Here is a 26,373-nt window from a genome sequence, read left to right on the forward strand (position 1 = left end):
TGGTGAAAAATTTCTTATGCAACCATCCCTACTTTCCTTTTCCTTTTCACCAGGACTAGTCTCAGTCTAAGAAAACTCATAAGAGTATATATGGGTTTGCTGTTATCTTGCAAAGACAGACAAGTAACATATTGAAAACCTTTCTCAGTGTATTGCAATATAGAAAAATTACTTGTATTTTTCATGGAAACTGGAATTGTACTACAAACACCTGGTAAGTATTCTATGGCTACTTCCGGTTTGTTTGCTAATAGAAACATGTTATGATGGATAAGAACATGATATAATATTTGAGTAGACTGTCAGAGGTTAAAAGGAACACTGGAGTCAACAAAATTCCCTTGCTGGCCATTTATGTAGTTATGTGAAAGGGGAATGGGCTTCAGTTCTTTTCTGAGAGCTAGGAACTCACCTGAAACTTAATTCTGCTACAATATCTTTGTTTTTTCTGGCTTGGCCACGCCAAGGAAAAAAACCAAAACAAAACAGACAAATACCCCAAACAAACAAAAACCAAACCAACCAAATAAAACACTAAGAAAAAGAAGCCACTTTCCAAGGAACTTGATATGAAGCATAAACTGCAGCACAGTGTCAGGTAGTGTAAATAAAAGAAGATTTCATTCTCCAGTGTTTCAGAAAGCATTTTTGCTAAGAACCAATACCTTTGAAGCAAGGATTAGGACCTGTGCCATTTGAGAAGATTAACTGGAAAGAATACCCCATCATATATCTGGGTTTAAAGTTAAACCCCAGGAAAGGACATTTTCAGTGATAGAAAGGAAGGGGTTGGTCATAAAATGGACTATTGAATTACTTTCCTAACACTTTGTAAATTCACACTGGTTATATAACACGCACCCTTAAGCACTTAAGAACCATGAAGATAAAATCATGGTCCTTGCTTGCCAAATCTGACATAAACCAGTAAAAGCCCTGCACACTTTTTTCCAAGCTTCAGGAGAAAAGTAAGATGTAATGGAATTTTCCAGTTTTTACACTGGAGTCAGCAGGGGCTTAATCTCCTTGGCCTGAGGTACTGAATAAACTATTCCTCCTGGACATTTGATGCATGGGAGAACTTCAGAACATATGTGAGGATGCAAGGAAGGTTCTTGGCCTTTTGGTCAAGAGATTGAATTTTTACTGTTTTGGTGTCTCAGTAGAGGCTGACATCAAGCCAATGCTTAATAATTAAAACTGACTCAACATGAATAAGAAGAGCAGAACTCTGTGAGCTTAGTCATTTGGAAAATGAAGAATGTTCTCTCCACAAGCTGTAGGCACACATACTACATAATTATCATCTTCCTGCCGTTACAGGATTGTTCCAAAGAGTACCTTTTCTAGTGCTGTGCTTAATCTGTTCTAAAACCATGAGCAGTGGTTCTTCTACAGCCTACAACAGCAGTTCTCTTTGTCAGAAATAAATGTGCTTACATTGCCTTCTATCACCTTAAACAAATTTCTGCCCTTGAGTCTTACAAAGAAAATGTTCAAAGGCACAAAAGGCTGCCAGGAATGCAAGCCACTGAAGGTTACCAATGCATTCTAAAAGCCTTGGTTACCTCCTGGTGCTCCTCTTCTTTTTGTTCTATCTTAATTCATTAAATGCTCTTTTTTTTTTTCTTTTTTTATCTGAATTTTCCCTCAATTTTGTGTCTTGGGTGATGATCAGAATCAAATACAGCCTGACTAGCGACATGCAGAGTGATCACCAATTAGATGTCAAGATATAATATTTTCTGAACATCTTAATCAGATCAAATTTAAAAATGATATTTGAATATAAATTGCAAGTTTCTGTTGTCATTTTTTCTTTCATGTGTGGAGAAAGGAATTTGAAACACTTCAGAAGTTGAGTGCATTTTATAACTTTTTAGAAGTAATTGAAGTTGTCTGCCATTTCAAAAAGCTAGGAAAAGAAACTACAAACAATAAAGAAAAATAGATTTAATTTGGTTTTTAGTCTTTGTACTGATATAACTAGCAAAAATAAAAGAGGAAGATTCACTCTGAGGATTAATTAAAATTGCCCTTCATAAACATAATTTCACTCTTTGAGAAAATAAAGGACATCCCTTTTAGCTGATATTTTTACAGAGAAGATGGTGTAAATTATTAAAAATTTCATTTACTTTTACGACTTTCTAATAAACTTCTCATAGTGATCTAGAAAAAAAAAAAGTAGAAATCAGTTTATATTTGCTGTGGAATTTGAGATACCTGGTGGTTTTTCCTGGCATAATAGAAAAAAATATGGGCTTCATAAGAGCCTAAAATGTTCTCTTTTTTTATTATATTTGGTAAAGAAAAGAAGGAAGAACATTCAATTTTTTTGGTTTGGTTTTGGATAAACAGAGAAATGGAAGAAAATATTTTCCTTATTTGAGAAGTCACAAATTTATTGCTTGAGGAAAATAAACATTACATTCCATTGTGGAAAAGACAATTAAAATGGGGGTGATTATACAATCCATTTTAGAAGCTGATCTTGCCATTATACTTCAGGTTGATTCAGTAGAATTTCGATCTCACCACTCAAGAGGAACTTCTTTCACTTGTGTACACTTGATATCCAATGTCATTTGAGATGCACCATCTGTTCTGCCTAGTGCAGGGTACAGTTGTTGTAAGTATAGTTTGAGAAGTGACTCCTTATGCTTTCTTGTTCTAAATAAGAATCATGGACCACAGAAACATCTAAATTAAACTTACCAACCTGAAATGCAAACAGATTGGTCAGTGACCAAACTGTTTTATAGGGAATTTAATGCTATTTGCTGTATAGAAGAATACACAGTACCTGGTCTACTCTTTCTTAAATTCACCAAAAACCTCAGAACACAGGACAAGAGAGAATTTATTTCTTAAGAACATAAAGAAAGGGACTTTAATAATTTGTCAAAACTTGTGATACAGATATTTTGACTTTTTCAAAGGAAAATAGTTTACAGTGAAATAAAGTACTTCACAAATGGAATGAAACCTCAGAAGTAAGATGGCTTTTCAGACATCAATACTTGAACAACCATTATATGCTATTAATGGTTATGCCATTATATGCTTTATAATCTAAACTGTGTGCGCAATTAAAAGCCTTGACAGCCACCTGGTACAACATTTCTTCTTAAAAGTGGGGGGGAAAAAATGGGTTTGTTTGTTCTCATGTCTTTGTGGTGTGTTTTTTTCCTTTCAAGAAGAAGTCAGTCTTTGAAAAATGCCCCCAGTTTTTGAAAGAAATATTAGGGTTTTATCTAAGTGGGGGGAAATTTTTATTCTGAAAGAAAGACTAAAAATGTGTGTGCTTGTAATAATAGGCAGGATGAATGTTACTTTCTAACTTTTGGAAGGATGGAAAATATAGGATAATATAGCAAGATTAAACTGTCATTTAAATTGAAGCATTACTGTTATGTCCTTTGGGATGACTTATGTGGAAATATGGATTTTCTGCTTTTAACTCTTAAATAAAGTATTATGTTAAAATTGGTTTGCATTTGGAATGATATCTTCAATTTATTTCAACCAGAACAGATGGCCTGGAATGATGTTAATGTGAACCTGGCTTTTAAATTGCAACACTGATTGGAATTTCAGCAGTAGACTGATTATTACAGAGAGAATACCAGAGAGAAATAGGCAGTGAACCCTTAAAAAGGAAGTCAGGAATGTAAAATTTAATTCCCCAAATATTATATAAGGTATGATACATAGGATACTGTTTTCATTAAATCCATTACTGTCCTTAATCAATAAAAGATTAAACAATATAGCAGATAAGAGCTTTTCTCCCTAGTGTTTCAATCATATACTAAAATAAGGAATTGCTTGTACAGAACAAGCTTGAAGGGACAGTTTGCTGTATATCCTGGAATAGCAGTATCATCAGTATGGCAACAAAATAGAAATTACCATGATGATCATTAAGCAAGGTGCAAATTAAGCAAGGTGACTTCTGACTACAGTCGAATTCTGGTTATAGACTCAACATATTTCAAGGGACTATAGGATATGTGGTAATTGCACTTTATGCGAACTCTTTTTTTAATTTTTGGAAAGTTTCATTTCATAACAATGCAGAATTTATGCAATTTCTGGGGAAGTGATTTTTATTTTCGCACTCTTATTTACATTAGGCTGTAATGCATGCCCAGTAGAATGAATAATAAAATGAGTGCATGTAGCAAAAGCTTGTCTTTAACTGAGGCAAAATGTTAATTTCCCCTCAGGTCTCGATTGTAGTAACTTCTGTTAAGGCCCATACTTTTGGACATCAGCTGATTTGACAGCAAGGGCATATACATATATACTTTGCCTAAGCGTAGCCATCAGGTGCCATCTGAGATTGCACTGAGGCACTGAGTAGGTAGGTCTGTACAGATATGTCTCAGAGATGCTGTGTCATATATCCAGTTATCTCATGGACACAGAGCAAGTGATGGCAGATGTGTTCAGGCAGCTGAAATGAAACATTGACTAACAGGGCATACTGCTATCTAGCAATAAAAGGAAAGGACTCTATATAAAAGCAAGGAAGGTGAAACAGCTAGAAAGTAAAATTTACTATATTGTTGTTTTTCACTGAGTAGGTGCTAGCTTTCCATGGAGCAACAAACCCCTCTTCTTTCTTCAAACTCAAGGATAAAGGGGAGAGAGGCTAGAATTGGCTACCTCTGTGTTTCTATCACAAGTTGGAATGCTTGTGCTCTCTGATAAAAAAGAAATACAAGGGCAATCAGGAGAGAGATTTCAGGGTCCTGGCATGATTGGTAGAAGGATCAGGAGCACAGGCAGTGATTTCCTTGATCCTTCTGGTAACAAGGAGTAATATTGATAGGAGTAGGAAGATCCATCAGGTCAATGTGTGGCTCTGAGGTTGGTGTAATTGGAAAAACTAGGGTTTTTTAATCATGGGATGATCTACTCAACACCTGGTCTACTGACACCTGATGAGATGCAGCTATCTCAGAGGGGGAAAAGAGTTCTAGCACAGGAGCTAGTGGGTCTCATTGACAAAGATTTAAACTACTTTGGAAGGGGTAAGGAACAAAACCAGGCTCACCAGTCATGAGCAATGGGATGGTGTGCCAAAACTTGAGGAAAGAGGCACTAATGGGAACCCTCGATCTGCTTCAAGAGGTTTTGGCTACGACATGTCACACCTGAAATATTTCTACAGTAATGCATGCAGCATGTGGAACGAACACACTGAGCTCAGCGTTTTGGTCCAGACCCAAAGATTTGGAACATCATTGGCATGAGTGGGATGATTCCTGTGGCTGGAGCACCCTGTTGGGTGGTTACAGGCTCTTCAGGAGGGATAGGCAGGGCAGAAGGAGGGGTTGGCATTGTGTTATAGAAGGGCAAGAATGTACGGAGCTCACAGTAGTCAGTGGCACAGTTGAGAGCCTCTGGGTGAGGATCAAGGAGCAAGCAAGTAATGTGGATGTCATTGTGGGAGTGTACTAAAGACCTCCTAGCCTCCTCAATTATTCTTTGAGGAACTAAGGAACACTTCCAAGTCAACTGCCCTTGGCCTTAATGGGGGACTTCAACTTGCCAGAAATTAACTGGGAGTATCACACAGCCGGTACAACCTGGCCAGAAGATTCCTAAAAAGTCTGGATGACAGCTTTATGGAATAGGTCCTAAGGGAGCTAACTCCGAAAGATTTCCTCCTGGATCTACTCCTCATCAACAGAGCAAAGTTGGTGGCCGTCTTGGCCACAGCGACCATGAAGTAATTGAGTTTACAGTCTTTGTTGACAGGTGCCAGCAAAAGCTCAAGTCTGGACATGAGGAGAGCTGACTTCAGGCTGCTCAGGGAATTAGTGTGTAATGTTTTTGCCAGTCCTGGGGTCCATCAGTGTTGGTCACTTTAAATGTCACGTCCTAAGCATGCAGGAGCAGGCAATTCCCCAATGTCGGAAGTAAAGCAGGCGGGGCAAAAGCGTTTGGACAATACTCTCAGGCACATGGTGTGACTCTTGGGGTGTCATGTGCAGGGCTAAGAGTTGAACTTGATGATCCTTGTGGGTCCCTTCCAACACATCATATTTTGTGATTCTGTGAAATTATATCAAATTTAAATCTAATTGTTCTAGCATTTTAGGTTTTATTAAATTAAGATATGTTGAAGCAAACACAAAATATGTTAGAAAAATACTGAAATGCACCAAGCTGTTTGCCAGAGATTCAAACAAAGCAGACTTTCTAAAACTTCCTTGAAAAAGCTTGCGGACTCCTGCCATTTGCTTGGGAGTCTCAGAATGAAAAGTAACCTTGAAAGCTACCAAGTTTTAATATTTATGATTGTAGAAAGAGGATTTTCATGGGAAGATAAGTCTCAGTGAAGGAAAACAAGTTATACCATGCCAGTATATTCTAGTCTTCTTTTCCTGGATTTTTTTTTTAAATAATCATATCCATATTTTAATTACATCCTTAAATAAGACTATGGGAGAGGAACTGTGAATTTTACTCCTGTTTTTTTAATCACATTTTGGGTGGTCATTCCCATAAATACCTTTTGAGCTTACTATTTGACTAAACATTTTTCCCCTTCCTCAAAATGAATTATGTACATGTCTGATGAACATAGGCAGTTAGATTGTAGTAACTCTAATGAGACTATTACCTGTAATATCAGAACATACCTTCTTAAACTTATATGCAGGAAATGGGAGGAATTCATTATAATCGCTACCTTCCTGCATATTCTTTATTTCTCCCCAGACATTCAGTATTTAGCATGTAGATCTGTAGGAAGACAAAATTTCTCAGTTTGGTACTTAGAGAACTACTTGTTTTGTAGTTAAACATGTGCATCCAGTGAAGATTTTGTGAATACGAAGGAATGGAATTATATCTAAAAATAGTGGGGAAAAAAGGTAAAATTCTCCCTTAGCCTGTGTATTGTATCTGAGTGCAATGAGTTAACTTTCCCCACAGCAGCCGTCATAGTGCTGTAGCCTCTATCTGTAGCTAGAAAGATGTTGAAAACACACAAGTGTTTTGACTACTGCTGAGCACTGCTCCCATAGCATCACAGTCATCTCTCTAACACCCCCTCACCCCTAAGCTGGGAAGCTGGGAGTGGGCAGAAGGCTGGGAGGGGACACAGCCAGGACAGCTGGCCAAAATGATATTGCATATCATATGGCATTATGCTCAGTAGTAAAAGCTGAGACAAAGGAGAGGGAAGGGGACATTTGTCGTTAGGGTATTTGTCTTCTAGAGCAATTAAGTGCGCTGAGGTCCTACTTCCCAGGCAGTGGCCAAACGGTGGGAAGTAGAGAATAAACCTTTTTCTTTGCTTTCCTCTTTTTGTGCATGTGATCTTCGCTTTTCTTATTGAACTGCCTTTAACTTGACCTATGAGCTCTTTTTCATCTTATTTTCTTCCCCCCTATCCTGCTGAGGAAGGGAGTGATGGAGCTGCTGAGTGAGTGCCAGGCATTTCTGTCCCTGTTCTTCAGAGGTTCATTATCCTTACTGAAGCATTTCTTACTGAAATTTTTTGCCTTCAGACAACATATTTGTCTCTCTGGGCCCTAAGGATCAGATATTTTCATTTGGATTTACATTTGTACATCTTCAAGTATTTAAAATGGAAGGGACAACAGACAATACTCTACACAATCACCAGGAAAGAACAATGACACCCATAGCTTTTCTGACAGACTTGTTTCTTAGTCTGACTCAGTCTACCTGTTTTCATTCTGGTTTACTGCAAATTAGTCATGTGCCATTTCTGTCTGGAAGGAAGGGAGATAATTCCTAGTTTAGATGTCTTAGCAGGAACTACAAATATAGACAAGATGAATGGGACCACAGAATTGATTTGCAAATGACTCATCACTAAAACAATCTTCCTGAATTTCCATAAATTTCACTCCATGGAATTATGCATGATAATAATGTGTACTCATGTACTCATTTACTCATGAATTTGTTTGGAGGACTGAACTTGTGGGAAGACAAAATAGATACAAAATGAGGAATAGAAATATCATAGTGCACATAATTGCTTTTACTCCCAATTCACTGGCTTAATGTTGGTTTCATAAAAGCAATGATGAACTCATTTACTATTATTGTGAATGAGTATTTCTGGTGGATTCACATTCAGTATTAATTAACTCTGATCATTATTTTAAAGTGTTCGTTGTTATTTCTTGCTGTTACAGTTAGCTATTTCTTGCTTTTTCATCATTTCTGATAGTATACTTTAAAAATATTTCTTTGCCCAATTTGAATATCTTCATCCTAATTGTGTATATCCATTTCTAACTGCTGTTGTTCTAGAGAGAAGAATAAACTGCCTTTTTATTGAATGAAAATATTTTAATTTGCCTTTTACATCATAGTCACTGGAATTTATCAGATATGCATTTTTTTTCCTATGAATACCAATAAACTGTAATGCACAAGGTGTCTTATTCATAATCAACATCAGAACAAGCTCAGTAACTTTCCATGTAACAGATTGAATCCCTGCCATGGTGGGAATACCGTTTGGAGCAGGGAGTTAACATTCAGAAACACTATCACTGATCCTGGTCTTTAAATACAGCATAGTCTATCTCCTTACAGTTGCAGGCTTGAGCTTCTTGGAAGAGAACACCAAGTCATGTTCTTTTAAATGAAAGCTTTCTTATGGATGGCAATTGATCAGCTCGCCCAGGTTTAACAGATAGTAGTACTAAGTGTTTATGGACTAATATACTAAAAAATATTCTCCATACTTGATTTTAACAAAAAGTCTTAAGGATGAATAATTTGCAATTGCATTTTTAAGATAGTAGTGCATCTTGGATCAACAGATACATAGGAATTAACCAGGGTGTAAGGTCAGCTAATATCTCAGTTATCTCAAAATATTAATATTGAAAATAGTAATAATAATGATATTTGATATTCAAACTCAAATTCTGAGCAGGCTTTGTTCACTAAAAACATGTGTTTAAAGAAATCCTAGAAAACTAGGGCCTCAGAGGTATATGCATTTTTTCCATGATTTTTTTTTAATGAGAAATTTTTAAATAATAAAATGGTGGGAAAGAATACAGTAGTCTTCTAGATGGACTCCAAAGTTTAGCTGAATGAAAAATCTCACCTCTTACCACTTAGCAACAGGGGAAATTGTATGAATAAAAATGAGAATAGTGTAAATGAGACTGAGAAATATGCTGTGCAGTGCTGAATGATAAACTGGTGGTTACTTTCAAGAGAAGATTCATATAACTAAATCCTCTGCACAGCTCATGAAAGAAAGGTCAGTGCTTTATAGTAGATTTTTGAGTTGATTTTGCTTCTAAATTTTTGTTTGTTTATTTCTACAGATATACCTTTTTATTTATCAGCTAGGGGCTAGTATTTGATAGAGGACAATTCCAACTCTTCCACTTATGTTATTCTAGATTTAAATATTGGAATCAACATTCCAAACACTACTGCCTGAGCTTATTGCTTGTGGTCTATTTTTAATCTCAATGATTTAATATGTTGTAGATTTTTGGTTTTCTTTTTAATATAGATGAAGTTTTCCGTAACTGATATTCCACTAGAGAATCAGAATTTCTTTGGACCTGTATATTTGTAGAGACATAAATAAGAGTGTAACCCAACTGATCCCACAGATACTCTCAGCAAACAAATTCTAATGAATATTGGGCAAACTGTATCATCAACTTCCCATGAATTAGTGTGAGGTTTCTCTGAGATCACGTCTTTCATCTGTCAGCAGAAAAAAGAGTTCAGGTGTGTTTCTGCACATTGAATAGTGTATGCTTTAGGATAAATAAAATTTATTATAAAATAAATTCTATTATTTAGAATTTGTAATATTTTTTTTCCCTGTGGATGGAAGACACGAACATGACCATATTCTCTATGTTTATCTGGAGAAGCTAAATTTTATCGTAATGACCATTTTCTAAATATATTTACAAATTATGGACAAAGAAAATGAAGAAAAGACTCGGAAACATTAACACAATATTAAAACTAAAATATTTAAACTAAAAAAACCCCAAACCCTAACAATCAAATAAGAATGTAAATAAGTGTTAGCATTTAGTTTGAAACTTGCAGCTTCAATCTGCCTTCAGTCAAGATGAAGATATAACCTGATGGTATAATTACATATGTCAGAATGTACACTTCTTTTTGTGAAACTTCTTTGAAAATTCCTGTCCTTGCAAATTATGTGATCCTACAGTGATATTATGAGTTTAAATAAGTGCTTTGGAAGAAGAAATGTCAGATTATGCATGATGAATGAAATCTTCAAATGAAATCGAGGTGCTCAGTAAATATGCTACTGCAATCATCCATTTAAATAATATAGGTTCATTTAAGTTTACAAATATTTATATTCTATATCTCATTCTTAGGGTTATACTGAATAACACAGATTCCTGAGTAAAACAGTACTCTTTTATTGCCCAAGGTGGTTCTTCAGTCTTTTAGATTAGATGTGATGGCAGATTTTGGCAATTTGAAAGCTCATCTTACCTTTGCAACATTTACTGAATTTCAGTTTGGGTAAAAGCTCACTGCTTTACTCCATCAGGATTTTTGAATAATTAGATATGGAACTAAGTTTTCAGGTTATTCTTTTATGTTCTGACATGTATGTGATTATAATAAACAATAAAATACATTTTTCAAATGTTTTAACAAGCTGCAGCTATAATAGTTTCCATAGAAACAGGATTGAAAACTAAAAATAACATCAAAATTTAATGTTTTCTGTAAAAGAAATTGGTAATACTATAGACATGACATTACATTAAAAAAAGACATAACCCTTTTCCTATTTTTTGCCATATAGCAATAACCAAGATAATGGGCTATTTTGTAGCATCATCTATATATCAAGCTTCATCTTTATATTTGTATCATCTTCATCTACTTGTAATTTTAATACATAAATGGAAATTCTTTTTTCTACTTTGCAAAACTAGAAATATGTAGTTGAGTTCTAAGTAAAATCACTACCAATATATTAGTCAATGAGGAGGCATAATATTCTCTGAGATCAAAGTCTGATTTGTCACAGTTGGAGGTAAGATTGCTGTGCAAAGAAAGGAGATTTTTGACCTGTGAAAAGAATAACATTAATTTTCTTTTCATATTATAGACAGAGATACTTCTCCTTGAGAATATGAAAACATTTGGATTATATCTTTACATAATTTATTTCCATATTTGTTTTAAATTTAAAAAGTTGAGGGAGTTTTCTAGGGGAAGAAAAAGTATACTTTCTTTTGTAATCTGTGTAAAATAAAGATCTGGTTACAAAATATTGGTAAATGTTTTGTGGGATTTAATTTTTGGCTTTTAGTTAGAGAATATTGTGCTTGAAATGCACAAGCACATTCGGAAAACTTTAGTCCTAGTTTATTGAAACTGGATATTTGATGTTACAAATTTGTAATATTTAACTTTATGCCTAGGAATAATTTACTAAATTTGGTGAGTCTTGTATTAATTAGATATGTATGTAACCTTTTCTGAACACCATAAAAACTTTCTCATTTAAACATGACATTTTATCAGTGTCAAAATTTTGAAATTATTTAGATTCTTGGACTATTAAAAAATGTACTGTGGAATTCTATTTTATCTTTGACCAACACAGAGCTGCATCTTCTCTCTGACTGCCCCAGCTTCCCAGGTGCCCTTGCACAATAGGTATGAGACTCTGCCAGCGGAATGGCACAATAAAGAGGTTCATCTGTGTTGGAGGTGTCCCTGAGGTTGTGTCATCCTACGCCCTGTATCAAACTGCTTCCATCAAGAAAAAAATGATGTGCAATGCCCTTCTGAAGGGAACAGAAAGCCCAATATGCAATACTGGACCCACTCCTTAGGGCAGTTTGCTGTCTTCCTGGGGCCTGGGTTAAACATGGGAAGACAAACCTTCCCAACTCAGTACAGCCCTCAGATTATCATCTATTATTTATTTTCAGGTGGTCAGCAATGAAGTAGTACACAAGAAGTCAGAGGATGATTGAGAGAGAATTCAGGGGCTTGGGACAATAGGTTAAGGGATCAGGAGCACAAGTAGTGTCCTTCCAGTTGCAGGGAATGATGAGGGAAGAAACAGAAGGAGACAGCTAACCAATATCTGGTTCCAAAACTGGTGTTACCAGTGGAATGTGTAGATGTGGCACTCAGGGACGTGGTTTAGTGTTGGACTTGGCGGTGTTTGGTTAATGGTTGGGCTCGATGATCTTAGAGGTCTTTTCTAACCTAAATGATTGTATGATTTTACAGTTCTGTGATTTTTAATAGATGGTAAATTTAGAAAATATTCTTTAAGCACACAAGCCTTACTGATCTCACTTGATATCTGATACAAGAGCATAGTCTTATAATAAGCAGAAGAAAACAGCATGAGGAATTCAAACTACATTTTTACAAAACAGCGAGGCAACTCTGATGGTCACAGAACAAAGCTGAATTGGCTTTTTATTCTGGTTTGCATCTCCTGTTCCTCAAATTAATTTTTTTTGCTTTGAGTTAATTTGCTTTGAGTTAATTTGCTTTGAGTTAAATGTATACTTGTGAAATGTTTCTGTGAAAAAGTACACCTGTGGGAGACCTACTTTTGCCTTTAAAAACAGTTTTATGTGAAAGCCTTCAGATAATCGTACTGTTTTGCTGTTTGATTTTTTATGATTTTTCAATATGTTAATCTGTAAGGTGAATTTATGTCTTCACAGCTGTAGATTTTTCTTTCCATCATACTGAAAGTTTTATATAAGAAACTGAGAGTTTTATGTTAGGGAGGCGGTTTAGATAAACTACCAAAAGACTGAACAGATCATTTGTATTGAAGTGTGCATGGCTATCTCTATTTACATATGTAAATTTAAGATGTGAATAAAAATAAATTAAAAGCACCTTGTCTTTAAGTTAGTTTTACATGTTTTTTATTTTAAAGACTATTTTCTATGTTTCAGAAGAAGCAGGGAAAACATTTTCATGCAGTCCAAACCAAGATTTGTTTAGAACTTTATTTGAACATCTAAAAAATACAAAGAAAAATCCTGGTTTATGAAGCACATAATATTTTGATGTCAGCTGAATGTGTGATGTTTACTCACTCAATTGGATATTTTTAACAAATATGATTGTTATTCAGAATGAATTTCTAGGAGCCTTTTTCATTGTAGAGCATGGTGACGTCAGATGCTATCAAGTTTTAATGACCATGAGATGTACCTTACAGACAGAATTAGTGTAGTTAAATATATTCAGCTGCCTTAATTTTATTATTAGACTTCGCTACTTTTCTTTTGGGAATACCTGTGGTACTAGTTGTAGTGCTGGCTTTCTGTACTGTTACTGTCTTTTTTCTTAAGTGAGTAGTAAGCATTTTTGGAGAGTTAGTATTCTAGAATCTCACAATACATCCTAACTATAAGAACAGGTTTCACAATTTTGTTCAGCTTGAAAATGTACCAACCCTTCCCTCTTCTCAAAAGGCAGCTGGCAGTTATTTTTGTCTTGGCCTCATGAAAAATAAACAAAATGTTTAATTTAATGTTTCCTGTATTTAAAAACCCAAATATTTGTCTTACAGGTCTTTTACTTTTTAAATTGCATTTAAATTTCAAATTATTTTCATATTCAGCAATACTGGGGTTTCTTTTCCCAAGTATCATTTGCTGCTTCACTTCATGGGTTTTCTTCCACAGTACATTTGAAATTTAGTTCTTGTCTCTTTTCACACAAGTTCATTGTTTGTTCTTCAGAGCTGTTGTAGATGAATGCAGCGGAAAAATTGAAGAGAGGTCTATTTGCTATAGCAAAACACAAATTTCTTGAGGATATTAGTGCCTTAATCTTCAGAAGGACTGGAACAGGTATGTCAGTATATCTATTATTCTAGTTATTATCTAAATACTAAACTTGATGTTTTTAAGGGCATCACCATCACGACTCATCACCCACACACGGATCCACGCACACACATAGATTCTAAATTCCTGCATGGACTGGATGATCTTAAAAGTCTTTTCCATCCTAAATATTTCTATGATTCTATGTAATTGCAAATTTCAGCAACTCCAGTGCTGTGAAAGAGCTATTTTACAGGAACAAAAGGACTCTCCCATTTTAATGACTATTTAATTCTAGTCTCCATGGAAATATTTTGAAGAAAAAACCTCTCTAAATAACTGCCACTGGCTACTTAAAGGTAATGGAAAATGTCATGCGTGAAATTATAAAATGGACAGAAGCAGTTACAAAACTGACAAAATGACTAGAGTGAGTTATTTGAAATAACATGTAAATGATGTTTTAGAGAGCAAAAAAGTAAGAAAAAAGGGAAAATTTTCTTTATAAACATTTTGTAGCACAAAAGGTGATAGACAAAAAGCAAGGGGATAGTCATTTGTGCTATATTACTTTTAACAATCAAATGTCATCATTTAAAAGACCTGAAGGTTTAGTTTGAAAACATCTCTTTGTTGGCTTTTTAAAGGAAATGTACATCTGTCTTTTGTTTTTCTGTTAAGAGATGTTTTACAACTAATGTTAGTTTTGATTAAAGAGGGAATCTGAAAAGTACTCAAGAGTTAGTATTAATAATTATGCAGCATTGTCTTATGCTGTGCTACACCTTCAAGACGACCCTGCATCCCACCTTGTTAATCACTCCTCTTTTAGGTTTAAGTATCTTTGAAAATGTAAGAGCTGTCATACTGCTAGACTTTGCCTATCTGAATTGCAGTGACAGTGTAGACAAGGGATTAAACATTTATTATATGACTGTTAAAAATCAGAATAGTCTAAACAAGTAAAAGAATGGCATAGCACCAAGGAAACTATGCTGCTGCAGCCAGGTTCAGCCAGCTGAGGCCAAACTTCACCGGTAAGAGGAGCAGCGTAAGAACATCTCAAAGAGATGCAAGGTGGGGTTTGCTCTGCTGCATGCAGAGTGAGTGTCAGGGGCCCTCACAGGACCAGCTCTGAAGAGCTGCTGGACCATCTATGTAGTAACTTAGATTAGATCAGATTTTGTATGCTGTGTGACCACTGTTAATACTGATTTAATAAAGAACTTTCAGTTTGACTTTTATTCACCCCAGAAATTTTTTAATACATATGTCAAAGATCTTACTCTTCATTAATTATTTGCAAAAGCATAATATTTTGGTGTACTAGTACTAACCAGAAGCTGTCAAAAAGATGCTTTGGTGGCTTTATCAGAGGATCCTCATGATGATGGTTTTAAAGAGAAAACTATATATATCATTTAAATGAGTTTTAAATTGCTACAATGCTAGCTGGTTTGGTTTTTGTTTGTTTTTTTTCTTTCATGTAGATATTTTGCTGTTGAACTAAAGTTATTGTGGAACTTTTTAAACTATAAATACTTTTTTCTTTGTTTGATTGCTTTCGCTTCTGGCAGCTGTCCATAGAGTTTTGAGTTTCTTAAGTGTAAAAAACCCAATCCCACTGCATAGGGTTAATATAACTGGTAGCTCCAGAGATTTGTAGAGATGGGAACACCAAAATGAACCTTTTGAAAAAGCGTAACATTGACTTCTTTATGAAATATAGTTCAGAATACAATAACTTTGACTAAGGCTTTATTTTTAAAACCAGCAGCCAACGCAAATATGCCTAGAACAGTGAAGTTATGCTACTTCGCTGAAATTTAATTTCAGTTGTTTCTCATCGTAAGAGACAGTACATCTCCAGTGAAACTGTTAAGGGAAGATGGATCCTGTGAACCTCAACTGAGCCAGTAGTGAGGATGAGCTCCAAAGATGCAGGTATCTGTGTGCACACAAACCTGCCCACAGACATGACCAGATATGCTGATCAGTACAACAGGATACAGTGCCTTTACCAGCACGCAGGTAAGCACCAGCAACACTCTCATACATGTGAGCACAAGAGGCCTAATCTCATCCTATTTTCGCCTGATTTGGATGGAGGTTCACTACTGGCACACACACCGATCTCCTCCCTTCACAGGCACACCCACATTTGCACATTTCTTGATATTAACATTTGCTCCAAGACTGCCAAATTCCCATCGTCAGATCCTATGCTCAGTCTTTGCATTATTCCTAGGATGAGTGCTTCATCTGTGCACATGTGGGTCTCCTTTGACTCACTGGCGAGTCCAACTTCAGTTGTGAATCATGTACCCCCCAAACACAGAGAGCATAAAGTAAGGTGACATAGCAAGAACTAGAGAAGTTTAACAAGAAGGCAGAACAACAACCTTGATGAGGTGTTGCAAGACAAGCATACTGACCACATTGTTGAAATTGTAACAGCCTCTTTTACCCTTCCATTGCCACTCCACTTTCCCAGATTTGTTAAATTACATTCAATTTGGTCCTTCCTTTTCACCTCTTCTTTGGAGACAAAATAAGATTAAAAGGTTTATGGGTGTAGATAAGAAGGGAAAGAGCTTTCTAAGTACCAACATGAGCAAAACAGACTCTACTGAGTACCATGCAGCTGCTCGCTCACTCCCTCCCCCTCTCATCCCCCATGGGGACAAGAATCAGAAAGAAAAGGTGAACCTTGTGGGTTGAGATTAGAACAGTTTAATAATTGAAAGTAAATAATGATGATGGTGATCATGATAATGATGATTATAAGGGAAGGGAGAGAGTGTGACAGAACCCAAGGAAAACAAATTATAGACAATATAATTGATATTATAACCTGCTGACCCTGTCTGACCCTAAGCAATGACCAGTGCCCTTCTGGGTAACTTCCCCAGTCTATATACTGGATATGATGTTCTGTGGTATGGAATATCCCTTTGGCCAGTTTGGGTCACCTGTTCTGGCCATAATCCCATGCTTCCAGCTTTTTCTGCAGCTCCTCACTAGCAGATCATGGAAAAGTGAAAAGTCCTTGACTTAGGGAAACACTACTTAGCAACAACCAAAACATCAATGTGTTATCTATTTTATTCTCACCCTGAATCCAAAAATGACTTAGCTACTAGGAAGAAAATCGACTATTTCCCATTAGAAACCAGGACAGGTGATAAGAGCCTTGTAGTGCTGAAATTTTCCTCACCTGTCTATTGTCAAATAAACAAGTCCTGTTCACACTTACGTATCCCAACAGGCAATACCAGAAGCTATTGCTTTCATTTCAGGATAAAGTCTCATAAATGTGCTACAGTTGTGATAGTATATTACTATTATTATCAGCACTTTTCTCCTACCTGCATATTTTAAAATAAGCAAGCCACTTGGAGTTTAAGGAAGAAAAAATTAATTGCTGACATTGAGAAAAGGATCTCTGCAATTTTGTATGTCTAACCTCTGGAGAAGGTTAGGATTTCTGAAGGGAAGAATTAGCGTGTTCCTGCTGCGAGACCTACATGAAGAGGCTCAGCTCTATGAATGCAACTGCAATTCAACTGTCTGATATAGAATTCTACATTCTAACCAGCAAACAGAATGCTAATTTAAATTAACCACTGCTAGAACACAGCAAACTTAAATCCCATTGTATATTGATTTTGGTCTGGGTAAGGATCGGACTTTTTATGAAATTTCACTGTCTGTCTCTCCAAATGTACTATAAATTGAATTGTCATCATATTCGAAACAGGAACTTCATTGTGTGCTTCTGTTTGTTTTAGCAGAAACAGAAATAGGAGAATATTTTGTAATTTGTAGTTGCTTCTCAAACATTTCAATGGAATTTCAGAATAAAAGTACATTTTTCTCTGGGTTTTTTCATTGCATTCAATAATATTCAATAAATTAATTCTTTATTCTCTATTATTCTTGAAAAAGACCTTGACGTCCCTTCTTATAGGAATAGTCTATAATCACCTACAGCAGGAATAATTCTATTTTATGTGACTGTAGGATTAAATCCAAGATCATCACAACTCTAGATACTAGAGAATGGGTTTTTCTAGTATGTTCTGATACTAACACTCAAAATCATTAATTTTTTAAATAGTGAATGCCAGTAAAGGCATTAGAGTGTATGTGTTCATAAGCAGTGATGTTTAATGAAAGTGTTGCTGAATACCACCAATTGAAATCAAGCTATTGCTGTTCACATGAGTTTCAGTAATTTTGAGGCTATATTATTGGGCACTGTGCCATTCTTTAGTTAACAGAAATAATCATTTTGTTGATAGAGTCCTTAATGATTTTTATTTAGGCAATAGTGGAAGCAGCTTGTGTAAACCTCTTTAGAGAGGACAAAGCTACAGAAGAGATGTTAAAACTTGAAAAAAATTCTGCTTTCCTCTTTTAATTATAAAAATAACTTTTTTTTCAGGGATTCAATCATTTGTAACTTCAGCAGTTCTTTTCCTGAAATGCCCAGGGTGAATGTAATTCCACTTTTTTCTGTTTGTTTTTTTCCCCAAACTAATATCAATATGGGGAAAAGAAGAGGTTTAAGTTCTTCTGAAAGCATTACCGAGTCTGTTCATTGGTGATTTTGTTCACTTTGCCAATTGCTTATGTCAGGATAGGCAGGTCACATCTACATTGTTATAAATTTGATGATTCACAATTACAGCCTAATAATACTTCAAAGAAGGACAGCAAAAGGCCAGATGGTACAGTTTTATATGCTACAGAAACAGTATGTAGGTCCATCTGTATCAAATAAATACTGGATATTTCTGTAAGGCTATTGTTCTTCCATATGCTTGGTCCAATATGCACGTACCTGAACAATATACAACTGGGGCATGTGTGACAACTTGTTTATGTGTGTGTACCAGTTCTGCCCACTTTCAACAAAGAATGAATTTTTTTAATCAGGAAACTTTGCAGCTGGAATTATCCCTTCCATTCTTCTCATGTTGCAACAAATCTCTGGTTCTAAACCAAGAATAATAAGAAATGTTAACAATATTAAAATTTTATCTTACTTCTCTACAAGAAAGGCAATAGGAAAGAGCGTGATAGGTTCTGAGCATTTCCCATAATGGCAGAACAACCTATGTTCCTGCAATTTAAGAAGTAGAGCTTTTCACTGAGTTACAATGCCAATAGTAGTGATATCAGTATATATTGTTTCAGTGAAAAAAGACCTCTTCCTCTTAAATGTTTGCTAAAAGAAAACTGGAGGCACAGAGCATATCAACAAACTCTTTCAGCCACAGTCTGAAGAGAACAAGGTCTTTGGTGCATTAAGTTATTATACTTTTGAATATACATTCTGTTTTCCTTCTGTTTTCTCAATCAAGACATGCTTAGCAAAAGTCTCAGGATAACTCTGAAGTAAAACGTCACAAAGTATAAAAACAAGTGAAAATGCTCTTAATGAAATGAAAGTCGTGGTCACCGTGTAACTGGATTTCTGAGTTTGCAGAAAACTAAGAACTTTTATGTTGACATTTATACCACAAAATGCAATTAAGGATTTACAATAAACCAAGCTGATTTAAGATGGATTATTATGAATTTTAAATGAATTGTAACTATTTTAATTAATTTTATGCCAATCATTTTATACTGTAATTGTAAAATCAGATCAGAAAATCGTAAAAAATATTCTAACTCATTTTATATATTTTTTGATGGGTGTGAAACTTGTTGACATAAAATATTGTGCAACTGGATATGTCAGAATATGAAAAGGAAAATGTTATAAAATTCCAAACACTTCAAAGTCCAACCATGCTGGCGAAATAGCTACAATTGAAATTCAGGGTACTTTTCACAAATTTGAATCTGATTTGAATTGCTAATTATATTTCAATTGTACTCCATTCTAATTCAATTATTAATGCAAACAAAAAATGATTACTTAAGAATTGCATATTCCAGAGATTAGCTCGTCAAATAAATCCACTAATATGCTTGTATTCATAATAAGTGACACAATAAACTGGTATTTAATTTGGCATAGACTTTCTTCAACCTCTTTCTCCTTTATCTAAATCAATATTAAGACTGTTGCAGTTAGATGAGAGTGTTAGTGCTGTGCATTTGATGTGATCTGCCCTATTCTTAACAGAAAAAAGGATATCACAGATTATCCATTTGTTTATCCTTGAAAAAAAAGAACTTTCCTTTCAGCTTCATTTTTGTAGTCAAAGCTGCGTTCCCTGGATACCTTATCTAAGATGAGAAATAGCTAAACTGCTGATTTTTAAACTGTGAGGTGCACAGTATTTTAAAGAAAGACTCTGCATTTTAGGTAACGTAAAACTTTTGCAATAACAATATTTCACATCAAAATACAGCCATTTTAGAGTATGACAATGAGGCATTAAGGGACGTGGCTTCACAATAAAACCAAAAGTATCTTCCATTTCCAATAATTAAGATTTCCGCTTAGGTTTGATGAAAGTAATCAAAGAAAGAAAGAAAGATGTCTATGTTTTTACCAATCCTACTCATTGCTACTAGAAAATAGGACCAGTTTTGTTGCCATTCATTCTGTTCCTATTTTTCAAGTGTGTGTGAAATTCTCCTGACTGGGAAATCAACATTAGCCTGATGTTCTTTAATAAGTGCACATGAGCATAGTTTATCACAGAAAGGTCTGTAATGACTAAAGTCATTACATTAACACTTTGCTAATAACTTTAGATATATCACTTCTATTTAATAATTCAAACAAAATGTGCCATATAGTGATATTGTAGAGACTGCATTTTCAGCTTTATCTGTAAGACTCTGGTTTAGGCAACCAGTAGCTTCCAGGAAGCACAATGAATATTAATTAAGTTTTCAGCTTGTGCTGAGACTTTCAATATGTTCTGTTTTGGGGAGGTATCAGACTAGTGCATTTATCCTCAATTAGCAGAAATGTCAGTTGGTGGATAAAATTAGTATAATCTGATGCTAATCAAAATTTAATAATCCCTTCTTATTATAAAGGATTTTCAGTAGGGAACTGAAATTCACCAATAAGGTTGCTCAGCAAGAAAGTACTTTTGATTAGAGAGAGTGGTTTTCATACTATGCAAAATAAACTTAAGGGTCAGCAGATTAAGATACCACTCAAATGCCTTGCTATGCACTTTCATTTCTACCAAAGCTTCAAAATCTCATTGTAAATTTAAAGGTACAGAAATTATACAAAAACCAAAAAGCAAAACAGTTTACATTTTAAGGCCATTTTTGTGTATTTGCTTGGGCTTTTTGTTTGTTTTATCAAGTATTGGCATAATATAGCATCCTGGGAGCCCTCTGCTGAACTCACTCCAGTTTATCAGTGCCTTTTCTGTCTTCAGGGTTCAAAACTGGATGCAGTATTTTAGATAAGCTCCTACTGAATGCAGGGTAGATGGAGATAGTTACTTTGCCCAGCTGTGTTCATACAGCCCAGGATATTGTTGGTCTCTACTGCTGCCAGGGCAGCCTCATGGTCAACCTGCTGCCTACCAGAACAATCACAGCCTTTTCCACAGAGCCCCTTCCCAGTGTAAAATGAAAGAATGAAAGAATTAGAAATTACTGTATCTGTGATAGTTTAAGTCAAGCCAAGCGACTGCTTGTACATTTAGTTAGGTTTATGCACCAGGTAGCCCTATTTCATACATGGCTAAGTGATATCTAATGTTTCAGTCTGAAGAATAGTGTAGAAGTTTAAAAAAGGTGTATGCTGAGCAGCTCTCCTTTCTTGTGTAAAGCATCCTTTTTTTCTATAATATGAAAATTAGGAGTTTACCTAAAGTGGTGATTTTGTGCAATAAAATTTCTATTCATACACTTCAACCCTACTCATTAATTCTAATGACATTTGGACAACATCCAAAGCTAACATAAAGCAAAGAGAAAAATAATAAAAAAATAATTCAATATTAGGAAAATTTAAGTAGTAAGTGCAACTCATACAGTGGAATTTTCAACTCAGAAAGGATATTTAGTATGGAAGAATAAAGTCTAGTGAAAGCTTCTTCCTTTAAAGTATGAAAAATAAGGTTCAGTGTTTTGTATTTTGGGAATTATTTTTTGTTTGTTTTTTCAAACCTGAAAACACCTTCTTTATTAAATGGATAATGGATAGTGACAAAATATTTACAAAATATACACAAATGCTTAGGATCCATTCTGAAACCACTGTAGTTCTGTTAAATTGAAAAAAATTTGAAGATAACTCCTCAAAGTTTCTGCTGTAAAGCAATGGATTGCTGGCGTACCTGCTCCTAGTCAAGAATCACTTATATACAACAGAAAATTAGCTGCTTAGATATTTGTATGGTGTTTTAAATGTAAAATCTATTGTAGTCAAAGTTTTGAATAAGAATGGAAGTTATACTCCTTACTGGGTAGTATATTCATCACAGAGGGGATTTTCATTTTTCTAATAGACAAAAGATTGCTTACTAGTTAGTTACATGGAGATGACTGCCAGTACAGTTAGGGAAACAACCTCTCTTGAGATAGTTCTTAAATGAATTAAAGGCGGTTCTTTTATGGTTTTTTTCATCCTGAAGGGCAAAAGAGAAGGAGTTTGGGAAAAAACCCATTAGACCATATCTTTTAGAAGGCTTTGAAAGGAGTGGCTATAGGAGCTGAAGAGCACCTAGAAGTGAAGAAAAACTGAATACTTGATTGCCAACCTATCAAAAAGGAACAGAAAGTATACTGAGTAGTGCAAAATTGCTGAAAAAGGTTTACCATACTTTTTAAAATGTGTTCTCTGTAAACTTTTATAGAGGTTGTCAGTTTTAAATAGCATGAATTAATACTTGTATTTGAATATTTAGTGATTTATTCCTCTGTGTACACTTAGCCCCTCTCTATAGGCCTCTACAGTACTCTGCCTGGCCACACAGAAATACAGATGACATCTCTCTTTCCAACTGTACTTCTCTTTGCATGACTCATTTCTTGCTAAAACTGTTCTGTCCAACATATCACAATAGCTCATCATGATGATTAATTCAAATATGTTCCAAAAATATCCTTTGATGCAAAAAGTATTAAAGCATCAATCAGTCAGTCTCTAATTGTGATTTATTAACCTTCCAGTAAATTCAGTAGTTTTCAAATCTCATTTTCTTTTTCTGTTGTGAACTAACCACTACAGATCTGGTCTCTGAAAAAAATATGTCTAATTTGCTTTTTTATTCATCAGGCACATATGTTTAATGGCTTCTACTATTAGTATAAGTGGGAAATCTAAAAATATGATTCTTTAACTTCCTTGAAAGAAAGACAAATATAAATTCCCAGAGCTTTGTACTTGTCTAAAAAATATGTTTTAAAATGAATTTTTACATAGAAAGAATGTGGGTGGATCCTTTTGTTTTACTTCACTAGAAATGTTGTGTACCTTCACAGAAGATTCCGTTTTGATTTTTCTGTTTGAAATTAATTTGAAAGCACTGTTTATACTGAAAAAACCTGCTGGTTTAGGCTGGTTGAGGCATGTATGAGTTCCACAACATAATATTTCAAAACACTGTTTGGCTGACCTAAGCCAAAGGACATATCTGAGACCCAATGGGAATAGAGATTAATTTACTGCAATGAATCTGCTGTCTTTATAGAACTATCTGAATATGTTAAATGCACTAAAAATGCTTCTATCTGTTAGTGCCACGAATTCAAGTTATAAACCTCTATAGTGCTGCAAAACCGATTCTTTCTTTCTCTGAAACTGAAGACAGAAATATGACTCACAGGGCCCAATTCACTTACCTAGGCACAGGTGGGGAGTGCTGTGTGAGCTATTTTAGACTTTTTGAGCTGACTGAGGAACAGATATGGCCCAAGCCTCCAAGAAATGCGCATACTTATGCAGCAGAAGCCAGAGCCTGGACTGTCTGTCTTCTGGAATCTCAAAAGGCACTGGACAACTTTGTTTGCTCAGGTAAATTTAGTCCGCGGTTTTTACGCACAGCAGGATTTTACTCTGGTAAGAGCATGTGGAATTAAAGATCAGCAGATATATTTTGTTCTCACCTCCTTTAAGAAACAGGAGAACAACACCTAATATTTTAAAGTCTCAAATATCACTGTAAAAGTGTTTTTCTGTTATTTATGACCCAAGGGTGTATCCAATTTCTTTTTTTTTTTCCTATATCGATCTCCCTTTTTGCCAAGTTTTTAGCTAGTCTAAAGGCATAGATTTCAGGCTCATGTTAAACTGATAGAAACTGTTGTATAAGTTGCCAAAAGACATATCTTTGATTAAAATTGTCTCATTTATATGTAAAAGATGCTTAAAAGGAAAACTATTATCTAGCTATAGGACAGTACTAATCTTTCAGAGATTAAAGGTCTGTTCTAATTCACAAAGAAATCAGTTTAAAGGTGCCCACAGAGTTGAATAGGACTTGAGTGAACCCTGGAGATTATAGGAATAAAACTAATTAAACTATTAAACGAATAAAACTAATAAAACACCTTGAAACAGAAAAAAATATTCCTTTGTTCTAATTGTATTTTAATTGTGACAGACTTTTTGTAATGCTAATGAAATGAACAGCAAAATATGGAAATTTGCATTTCAGCTGATAAAAATTTGCCTGGTTAACTGAGAGGGAAAATATTTTTATTAACTTTTATGAAATATCACCTTCTTTTCTAAAATGAGTGTCTATGTACATTCATATGTACACAAAAATATATTAAAAACTGCCTAATAACACATATTTAAATAAATAAGTTTAGGGTTTCTCTTTTGCCTGCACTACTAAAGGCTAATTACTATACACATAATTCATTAGTCAGATGGGGTATATGTGCCAGTAAAATTCCATGAGAAAGTGACAGAGAGAGATAAGAGACCCCCCAATCAAATACTCTTGACTGTAAGTGCAGATAAATTGTGCTTCAACTCACAACCGACAAGGTTAGAGAGAAACTGTTGAACATTCAATTTTTTAAACAAAAGTAAAAAATACAGTGTAATATATTTTAGGGTTTCAGCTCAGAAGTTCCAGTGTCTCACTTGAAAAATTGTTATTTTATCTACTGTTTATATAACAGTTTGTATGTTATTTATATATATTGTCTATATCCTAGACCTAATTTCTCCCACCTCATTTGAGGCGTGTGACTGAGGTATCTAGGACAAAGATGTAAACTGATATCCTTTAAAATGTGCCTTAGCAAATCTTAAAATTACACCTTAAGTTGATTGTGTAAATCATATTGATAATATCTCAGAGTATTCAAAATAAAGACTAGAAAATACCATTCATATTATTCATCTTACTGAGCATCAGTAGTATATTGTATTTATGTAGTTTCAATGAAGTTGAAAGTTGATGAAAGATTTATACCCTTTGGATCCTCTCACCTGAATTAGATTTTGAACCAATTTGATGCTGAGAAAAGACATAACAAGAGTAAGACTGAAATGAACTAGATGACTTTTTGATGATTTCTAAGAAAACTGTTGCATCTTGCTGGAGCATTGCACTCTTTTCAAACCACTTTCATTTTAAGAGTACCTAAAGATACCTACAACCTACGCTGTAACATTGTAGAATCATGTTTTATCATAGAAGTGGGTTTTAACCTCCTTTTAACCATGGATATATTTGTCTTTTCACATTTCATGCAAGAACCATGTTCACCAGAGGAGAAAGGTGATATACCTGTTAAAGAATGAGAAAGGTTTTCAAGTGAAATTAAATCTCGGTTACTATATGCATTTTTCTTATGTTTTGCCTCTTTCTTCCATCCTAACAAATTCACTCTGTGTGGAATAAGTAGAGAGGTTCAAAGTATCTTAATCCTCCTCCTAATAGGAAATTTAATTAAATTTTAAAAAATCTTTGAAAAAAAGTTATTTAAAAAAATAACTCTAATAAAGATAAAAAAGAGCATTATTTATTAAGTGACTCTTGGCTCTCTTCAAGCATAACATTCAGATCCTCAGCTGTGATTTAACTGTCATTTCCATTACCATGGCTGCCTACAAAGGCAGATTACGTAAGTGTGTGGAAGGAGCAAAATTTTCATTCTTGCGCGTGTAGGATTTAAAGCTTCCTTAGAATCAGATTTCCATAATTATACATATAATGGTTATAGAACTGTCTCTTACTAGATTGAGTGGGTGGGCAAAAAACAACCTTTCAGGCGTACAAAAGCTTATTAAGATTAGACAGGGTTTTGGTGAATACATGAAACACTGTTAAAGGGCAAGTGAGATTTCACATCAGTGTTCAGTAGAGATTTTCATGCTTTCTCTAGTTATGCTGCAAGGGCAGAGAGTTCAGACAGTCTGCAACCCTGGGCCATGAAGTTACTTTAAGGAACTGTGGAAGGAGGGACTGCGAAGTTGTCAAAATGAAGGAAACATATAAGGTGAAGGATAAGGGTATAAATAACACAAATGCAAAATAAAGTCAGATTCTCACAAATGAGGGAGAAATGTGTAGGAATTTTTTGCTTAGTATCAAGTAAAACTATGTAGTAG

Source organism: Corvus kubaryi, unplaced genomic scaffold, assembly GCF_017639235.1.
Source record: "Corvus kubaryi isolate FWS band 111438036 unplaced genomic scaffold, C.kubaryi_AGA036_p1.0 37385, whole genome shotgun sequence".
NCBI lineage: Eukaryota > Metazoa > Chordata > Aves > Passeriformes > Corvidae > Corvus > Corvus kubaryi.